This window comes from Leptidea sinapis, chromosome 46 (assembly GCF_905404315.1).
Source record: "Leptidea sinapis chromosome 46, ilLepSina1.1, whole genome shotgun sequence".
Classification (NCBI taxonomy): Eukaryota; Metazoa; Arthropoda; class Insecta; order Lepidoptera; family Pieridae; genus Leptidea; species Leptidea sinapis.
In genome coordinates, this window is record NC_066310.1 from 5,295,480 (window position 1) to 5,305,742 (window position 10,263).

A 10,263-nucleotide genomic window follows, 5' to 3' on the forward strand; every position below is an offset into this window, starting at 1 on the left:
GGTTTTCTGAATAAATTCTTGTAATTTTGTAAAATTTAACTTTACCAAGTTTCAGAATTACACAAAACCATTCACCGAACTTAATTTTATTCTTGTTTTAAGCTAATGTCGTTAAATAAGAAACATTATTATATCTTAATTTTATTTTAAGCTTTAACAAATTAAAACAAAAAAAAAAATACATGTTTCCTTACAATTTTTTTATGAAATATATCTTTTATTTATTTATTCAGTAAGAAACAAACAGTTTTTTATAAAAAATAAGATTACAGACCAATTGTACGCATAAACAAATCGGTTCGAAACGAAATAGATTTATCCAACAAGGCGCATTTCTTCTCCCAGAAAATATCTATTTTGGCGTTTGAAGTTCGAAAAATGTTGGATCACGTTGAGATTCGGAACAATAAAAAGCTGAAATCAGATTTCGCCGCGACCTATATCGAGTTTCTCATGGAAACCTGTAAAGAAATCATGAAACGTTTAAAATTTTCCCATTTGATTTTGAAACTTGTGACGAATCTGAATCCACTGGAAGCGATGTTTCGAAAGATGGGAGACGATAGTATGTCAAGTTTACTGCCATTGATGCGGCTTTGCCTCGTATCGATCGTCGATTATTTGATATCGAGCGTCTTTTGAGCTCCCAACAGACATCGACGTAATAAATCCAGTCGAAATTTTCTGGTCAAAATCAATGGATTGCAAAGAAGGTGACCAGTGAATAACTTTCAAAAACTTGTCCAAATTTGTACTAAATGTCATTTCTCTCCCTCATTCGAATCGACAGCGATTGCATATTCAATCACATCAATTTAATCAAGACTAAAGCGCGTAATAAAAGAGTGATTTCCTCTATAAATTGAGTGCTCTTTGCTAAACAAAGAGATAAACATAAGAATGCTAATTGCACATCATGCGAGCCTTCACAAGGTGAATATAGTCGTTTTAATAAAGCGTCAATGTACAAATATAAAAAAGCATCAGAATCCACTGCTAAAAAAGAATCCAGGAATTGTATGGTGACCCAGTTGATCCAGATGACTTCGATAGCATTATAATCCCAAACGAATTTTAAGTTCATAATGGCAATATAGTATGTATATATATACAAGTGAAGCACCTTTATGCTAGTGAGTGTGCGGTTACGGGAGATACCAGTTACACTTTTTTTCTCCCTTAAATAATCATATATGGCCACAAATACATTATAGTATTGTTTAAACACTTTTTCGCAACGCACGACTGCATTTTTAAAATATTTTATTGCGACGCAAACTGATCTGTCACAGACGATGGCAAATCTCATAATGGCGGCCGATCGGCTTGTATTAGTGTAAAAGTGTGTGCGTGGGGCTATGTATTTACTCGTTTACCGGCTTGTTTTGGTGCTTCACTGTTATGTAAGGTGGCACGACGTCCTTTTTTTAATCGTCCGTGTTTGTAGGTATATAAAATGTTATGTTTCTTTAATATTTTTTGTCTATTCTGTTTTCGCAAATATAAAATCTATTGAGATAAAATTTTGTAAAATATGCTTGTTTTCATTCTGTCTCCATCCTTCAACATTATTTTCTTTATACATTCTAAATATTGGCCGGTTTATTACACTCATGACTCAATTGACACAAATTGGAAGGTTTTCTTAAAAACAAAACGTCTGCTGAGCTCTAGCCATGACTGCTTGTACGTCTGCACAAAACTCTGGATGACAAAAACTAAGGTTTATTTAATTAATCAATAATTCAAATCAATGTTTGTTTAGCTGTCTTGTTTCAACAACGTCAATTTTAATCCGTTAATATATTAAGCAAATATATAGGCTCGCAAAGAAACACTCCGAGACGGTGGTTGGCATTATACCGCTTATCCATTCCACCACCTGGTAGTTACTCGGTATCTGAGTGACGGGAGACGGGAGGATGAGGCGGCGTCCTGTAGAGTGCGGAGTCCCGCAGGGGTCGGTGCTGGGTCCGCTCCTCTGGAACATGGGCTACGACTGGGTGTTGCGAGGTGCGCTTCTACCCAAGATGCGCATCTTCTGCTATGTAGACGATACCCTGGTGGTGGCCCAAGGGGGGTCCTTTGGGGAGGCAGCCTTACTGGCCTCGGTCGGGACCTCCCTCGTTGTTGAGCGGATCGGGCTGCTGGGGCTTAGGGTGGCGTTAAGTAAAACGGACGCCATTCTGTTCCACGGCCCAAGGAGGGGCCGACCTCCTGGCGCTTCAATCGAGGTGAACGGAGTGCATGTATCGGTGGCTCCCTGCATGAGAGCATGCTCCCTGCATTACCTGGGCCTTTTGCTGGATGGCCGCTGGGGCTTTGTGGCGCACTTCAGGCACCTCGGAGAGAGATTAGTTGGGGCGGCTGGACCCTGATGCACCATATTCTGTATTGAATGTAATTCAGTAAAATACGTCAGTCAAGTGTAAATTTTTTATTGTTAGTTTTTGTCAGTATGCTTTTACAATAATGGTAATTTATGGTACCTATTTAATAAAGTGTCTTTTTTATTATTTTTCAGGCAATGCGTAAGGAAAGAGAAAGACAAATTGCTGAAGGTAAACTGAAAGGTGATAATGAATATGTATCTCCTAGAGTCGACAGCTTCTAAAAATCTGTTTGTTATTTTATGTAATTATTATCAATAGAATATTTATAGTTCATTATTTTGTTTGAATCTGGGACAAAACATTTTTTGTTGTCTTACAGCCATTTTCTGAGTTTACTGCAATCCGGAAATGATGATTGGATAATATTATTATTTAAATCCATTTACTTTGGTGAGCTCTTTTTTTTTTTCAAAGGATAGTAGGAAGTATACTCCTAATCCTATAGGATTACATACTAGTATTTTTTGGTTGGTTTTTATATGATTGTGACAGATATACAGTCATACACATATTACATTTTATCAATATTTTCCAAAGTTTTTGAATCGTTAATATGTCCCGGACCTAGCATGGTACCTACATGAAATCCGCGATGTTAGAAAATCAGCACGGGTTCATTAAAAAAAGATCAACTATGTCTAATTTGTGGATGAATTAACAATGGCTCTGGATAATGCAGCTCAAGTAGATTCAGTTCCTGACTTAACAAAGGAATTTGATGTGGTTGATCACTATATTTTGTTAGAGAAACTCCGGAGATACGGTACCTGCAGGATTGTCGTTAACTGGTTTGAGTCGTACTTGACGAATCGTAAAATTATTGTGGTTATAGGAGGATATCAGTCCCACACATTTGCTGCGACGTCAGGAGTACCACAAGGATCCAATCTTGGGCCATAGGTTATTTGGAATATTATTGTCAGTTCCATCTATATGTTGACTACCTTAAGATGTATAGTACGTTTAATGATTCAATTCAATGAATATACAAAGGGCCTTGGACAGACATTCTGTTTGGTGCTATCAAAATAACCTTAAAATTAAATCACTTGAAATGCAACACCTTTAGCAGAAAAATGTCGAGTTCGGTTATAGTACCGAAAACAATATTTTAGAAAGCGTTATATATTAATACAATATTTGTGCTGCAGAAGAGGGCTATTCGCGCTATTTAAAACCTAGGTCCTAAAGAATCATTGAGAGCAAAATTCAAAGAAATTAACATCTTGACTATTGCTTCTCAATATATTCTTGATAATGTAATGTATGTTCATAGGCACATAAGTGAATTTGCTAGAAACTGTCATAACCATAATGTTAACACCAGGAACAGACATAAACTTATAATGCCTACTACTTGGCTAAGTAGAGTTAGTAAGGCTTTTACAAGATCCCAGAAAATGTTTAAAACAAAAGTATAACGTTATTCATAAGAATTGTTAAAAAATGTTTGTTAAATTAAGTTTAATTGTATTTTCTTATGAAATAAAATTAGGGCCCGCTGAGTTTGTTGTGCCCATTCTTCTCAGGTCTGATGCATTCGTTTTGGAATGGGTGGTAGTTTTTGACTTTCAATAAGTGATGTCACATCCTATTTTTAATAAAAATATTTGAATGTAAATCAATTAATGATCTTAGCGTGATCGATCTTTTCTTGGGTTAGATATAAAATGTTAAACTCGCTTTAGGACACTTGGCCTGATCGAAAGATTTATACTCTTTTTTTTATGGAATAGGAGGACAAACGAGCGTACGGGTCACCTGGTGTTAAGTGATCACCGCCGCCCATTCTCTTGCAACACCAGAGGAATCACCAGAGCGTTGCCGGCCTTTAAGAAAGGTGTACGAGCTTTTTTTTGAAGGTACCCATGTCGTATCGTCCCGGAAAAACCGCACAAGTAAGCTCATTCCACAGCTTAGTAGTACGAGGAAGAAAGCTCCTTGAAAACCGCACTGTGGAGGACCGCCACACATCCAGATGGTGGGGATGATATCCTAATTTGTGGCGTGTCGTGCGAAGGTGGAATTCGGCGGCAGGAATAAGGTTAAACAGCTCTTCGGAACACTCCCCGTGATAAATGCGGTAGAAGACACACAATGAGCGACGTTTCTACGCAACGCCAAGTGATTCAGCCGTTCACAGAGCACTGGGTCCCCGACAATTCGAGCTGCTCTGCGTTGCACGCGGTCAAATGGATCGAGCAGATACTGGGGTGCGCTAGACCAGAGATGACAGCAATACTCCATGTGTGGCCGGACCTGCGCTTTGTAGAGTGCTAGAATGTGGGCCGGCTTGAAGTATTGCCGTGCTCTATTAATGACCCCCAGCTTCTTCCAAGCCTATTTGGCTTTGCCCTCCAGATGGCCACGGAATTGGCAATCGCTCGAGATTTCGAGACCTAGTATTCCGATACTAGGCGAGGCTTTAAGGGAAGTGTTGTCGAAGAGCGGTGATACGGCAAATGGGGATTTTTTGTGGTAAACGCGCAAAATAATGTCTTCTGGGGGTATAATTGGACAAGGTTCAATTTACCCCATTCCGCGACCTTCTCGAGAGAGGACTCGATAGAAGACACAAGTTTCTCCCGGCACTGGTCGACGATTTCCCGAGAGAGACCTGCATGGCCCGTGTATATGGCATCACCAGTGCTGTCGTCTACATAGCAATGTATGTTGGAGGTGTCCAACACATCATTGATATGCAGAAGAAACAGCGTGGGAGATAACACACAGCCTTGGGGCACTCCAGCGTTCACGGGCTTTGGAATCGAGCAATAACCGTCGACAACGACCTGTATGCTGCGCCCAGTGACGAAGCTGGAGGTCCACTTGCATAAGCTCTCGGGAAGCCCAAACGATGGAAGTTTTGAGAGGAGCGCCTTGTGCCATACACGATCAAATGCCTTCGCTATATCCAGGCTAACTGCCAGGCCTTCCCCTTGTTTTCAATAGCCGCCGCCCATTTATGTGTTAGGTATACCAGAAGATCGCCAGTCGACCGACCATGGCGAAAGCCGTACTGCCGGTCGTTGTACTCAAGGTATACCGAGAGCTGGCGGTTAATTATGCTCTCTATGATTTTGGAAAGCAAGGAGGTAATCCTAACTAACTAAATATAGTTCGGCTATTTGAACTTAATTATCATATCTACGGTCATTGCACCAGTGGTTGAATAATTGTGGTTGCGAGGTCGAGGGATCGAATCTCAGCCGTGAATTATTTTTACAGTTTATTATGGATGAAAGTTGATTTTTCAAAAAAATTAACTTTTTAATGTAAAATAATTCTTATAGTTCTGAAGTTTTAAATTTTTATGTAATATAGATATACCTATTGTCAATTTTGTGTCCGATAGCGCAATAAATGAATATTGTTTTTAACCATGTAAATGCTAGTAATTGTATACTGATAAATAAAGCAATTCGTGCGAAATTATTCCCTTACCATTCCAAAATATTCAAAAATGCATAACGTTAATGTTCAAGTTTGAATATTCAATGATAAAATATTTACCCTTATTTTTTTTCTTTTATTTCCTTGTTCAATCTGTAAGTATCTATTTTTTTTTACCAACTTATAAGTAAAATATAAAGCCACTATGTATTTATATATAAGTTGTAATCAATGAATTTCTATGGTTATGAGAAATCTATCAATTAATTTGGAGTCTGTGTCAAACAAGGTAGGTTTGTGACTATATTCATAGCTATAGGTGAGATGTGCTGAGTAGCACGCGCGACGTGAGGAGGCGAGAGCGGAGCCGCGTTGGGAGGACACCGATTCCATAATTAATATTCGTAATTACAATAACATTACTTAATTAGATTGTATAAAAATACGCAATTATTTTATACTTTTTAGTGCATATTATGTCTAATGTTTTGGACTGAGTCATAAAATTTCGAATGGGCGGTTTTTGACTTTCAATGATCCATTCAGTCATACGTTCAGTCATCCATCACTTCAAAATTTTCTTTTGAATAAAAATATTTTAATTTAAAAGTTTGTGTTCCAATGCTGTCCTGCTTTTCCTGGTGCAGGTTATGTCAGTCTGATCTGAATTTTAGACGATTTCAGTTGAATATGTATATATAGACATGTGGCTGGAATATGAATCACGAAAGAAAAACGAAAAACACCTAACCTTTTTTGACTGATGCGCCGAAAAAAAAGTAATTGACAGCGTAGGTGCTGTAACCTTAGATTATTTTTTATGTCAAATAATAACACGCATAAAAAAGTTAGTATAAAACTGAAAATATAAATACTGGACTAACTCCAATCTCAATAATGGGCGAAATAGCGCCATTTTTACGTTCAATATTTACGGACGTAACTGGATGTATGCTGAACCATCAGATGTTGGGAAAATGTGCGCGCCAGGAAATGCAAATGATGGATTGCTTCGAGGCCTATGGCTTGGATAAGGGTTTGCGCAAATGCACTGATTTTATAGACGAGCTTTATGAATGCCAGACCAAAAAAAAACAGTTTGCAAGATTTGTGGTAAGTCATGCACAAACATGAGCCCGGTAAAAATTTTGTGTCGATTGGCAGGAGCAGTGGAGCGGATGCCGTCTCTCCCTTCCACTACCATGAATAGGAAACGCACTATTCTCGAAAAAAACAAGTTTTTGTAATCAAAAAATTAAATAGACAAAATAGCTTTTATTTGCTTACCTAATAATTAGTTTTTTTTCTCGATTATTGGCTATTGCCGCTTGAACCGAATTATAATTTTTAATATAATAAGTTTAATTTCTGGGTTTATGTTGAAATAATCGCAAAAACTTTGATATGTTAGAAACTCGACCACTCGTCATTGACTATCATTAATTGACCCCCGTATGCCATTTGCGTCATGTGTAGGTATTACCTTACTGTCAATCGTTTTCGTTCAGTCCACTCCGTAGTCCATGCTCCATTTTCGCTTTTTATCTAGGTTAGAATATTTCATTGTTGTTTCTCATATGCATTACCTTTTAATGAGAATGGTAGTGCAATAATCGAAGTCCCAACCTCAATGCTGGATTTTGAGGTCTAGAGGATTCTGGACAACAAAGGACTGGATGGAACTGGAGGCCCCCGGGCCCAATAATACTCCAAATAAAATGGACCAATCTTTTTCATTCGAATTCTCCAATTTTTTTTTATAATTTAACAAACATATAAATATAATCGTAAAAAGAGTCAATACACGAAATGGTAGACCCAACCTCCTAACACGTGTTCATTTACTCATGTGCTCCGAGGCTGAGGGCGTGTATCAACCCTCTCAGCACATAAGCCATTGGGATATTTCCTGGGAGTAATTAAGAAGTGCCTTTGAGATTTTAATATTTTACTGAATGCCTGGTGAATTGAGAGAATAATTAGTATACCTAATTAATGATTGATGATTAAAATATAATTGTTTCTACAAAGTACTGTAGCTAAATGTAAAACGCGAAAAAAAAAATCAAAGGAAAAGTTATTTACTAGTGTTCATTAGTTGAAATTTGAAATTGATTTTTGAAGTCTATTGTGCGGGCCTCTATATTATGGAGGCCCCGGTTGCCCTCTCCTAAATCCGGCCCTGCCCAACTTCTACCAGTAGTCATTTACTTTTCAACTCCTGCCTAAAAATAATAAATCCAACCCAAGAGCCCGTTTTGATTACTTCATTTTTGATGTTAGATTAATTATAGAGTGAGGCGGAACATACACGCAACAAGGATTATTAAATTATAACCTTGATGTGGAATTTTTCTTTTTAATTTATATCAAAACCTAAGATACCTATTTTTTTTTTATTTTTATGAAAATAAGGGACGAGACGAGCAGGACGTTCAGCTGATTGTAATTTATACGCCTTACCCATTACAATGTAGTGCCGCTCAGGATTCTTGGAATACCCAAAAATTCTGATTGGCACTACATTTGCGCTCGTCACCGTGAGACATAAGATGTTAAGTCTCATTTGCCCAGTAATTTCACTAGCTACGGCGCCCTTCAGACCGAAACACAGTACCTAATGTTCACACATTTTTTTTTTATTTAATAGGAAGCCCACGTTGCATACAATGTATTACCTTATAGTATATTTACACATTAATTACTTATATTATTTAACATCGTATACCCCATTTACGCTTCATGGCAGAAATAGACGCAGTTATTTATTATTATAGTTGCGTAAGTAAATGTTTTTGCTACAATATATTTTTAGGCGTCTCAATATTAATATAATTAATATTAATTTTGCACACTTATTAAGGACTGATGGCAATGAACAAATAGCCTGTCCCATTATCCTTACCAGGATCTTCATTCAGTATATGGGATTTAATTTTATCCGGTATGGTAGTGTCTTTCTTCTCAAGTACCAAGGCGCGCGTTAAGATGCACACAAAAAAGTCGATTATTAGTTTAGTTGTTACGAAATTATCATTTTTTTAAGACTAATAAACACACTTTAATAGAAAATTTTGTTGAAAAAACGAAAAGTATAAAATAATATTCAATCGGCCTTACAAATAAACTTGATAAACCGAGATATCAATAGACCTATGCAAAATGTTGACTACGATATACGATACGATACCTAATTCAAGTTTTCCGAATGTCAAGCATGTCAATGTCAAACGCGGGACACTTTATACCCCTGAATAATTCATAATAGATTAGATACTAACAAGGTAGTTAATATTGTTGTGTTATGGGTGTTTATTACTAACCGTACTAACTCTTGTTGCCTATTCTTCAGTTCACAAAAAAACCACAGCTATATCAACCGATCATTTTCTTTTAAATCAGCTCTTTATATACTTCAATCAGCTAAATTAAAATAAAAAATCTCTCCACCTTGACGTTGGCCGAATCGTCGACATTCAGTCGACGGAGCCAGTTATTTAAAAAAAAAAAAAAACGAATCGGAAGTAAAATGTAAACGTGGTAAAATTCATGGTTTTTACCTCAGGTATAACTTATTTATATTATACCAAGTTTATTTGTAAGATCGAATAATTTTGAATTTCGAATAGCATGATTAACAAAAAATATTTTAAGACATTTTCAAAATACTCTTACAAATATCTGTCCATAAATTTATATGCTTTTATGCGTTAGATTATTATTTGATCCTGACTTGTAAGTCGATGGAAATGTAAATCTTGATATAAAAGAGTGGCAATGAGTTTCTTAATATTTCTTCTCATTAGCTCAACCCTTTACGAAGTAGCGGTAGATTCAATAAGAAAAATATTTTTTTGACATTCATAAGTGTCATTTCCGTGACTTACATGAATAAAGTGATTTTGATTTGATTTGATTATTTTCATGATACTCGGCAGGCAATGCGGAAGGAGCGCGAAAAACAGATTAGGTGCGGGAAGTTGACCGGCGACAAGCAGTATGTCAACCCGAGAGTTGACAGCTATTAGCCACAACACAGCTTATATACCATTCGTATTTTATTTTGTTAGCTTTAATTAGTTAGTGTTACCATGGTAAAGAAACAAATATACTAAAGAATGATAATATTTCTTCTTATTTCATTGACGATCGCAGGAGAATAAAAAAAGCTTCTATTGTATATTATTACTGCAGACTAGAGCAATATCATATAAAATTAGATTAATATATTTAGTAACTTACTATATTATGTCTCTAGTCCGACTTTTACGTCGTGGTAAAGGAGTCCTTACAATAAGTCCTGGCTTCTGGTACTCGTCGCCAGTTGAAGATTATTCGACGACAAAATGTCTGGTAATAGGTACGTACATCTTGGGTAGCTAGTACCTACATAATGGGTTGGTTGGTGTATACAATTATATACCTATAAACGAATACCGTCTAATTGATATAAGAAATGGGAGAACCAACGTATCTG

The 10,263-nt window shown here is 36.7% G+C and overlaps 1 long non-coding RNA gene across 1 annotated transcript; it reads left to right on the forward strand.

Annotated features, from left to right (window-relative positions):
- The first annotated feature begins 6,110 nt into the window (after nt 1-6,110).
- Nucleotides 6,111-9,911, forward strand: LOC126978038 (uncharacterized). Its single transcript, XR_007732464.1, has 2 exons — nt 6,111-6,190; nt 9,725-9,911. It is a non-coding gene; the product is annotated as an uncharacterized LOC126978038 (long non-coding RNA).
- Nucleotides 9,912-10,263: the final 352 nt, after the last annotated feature.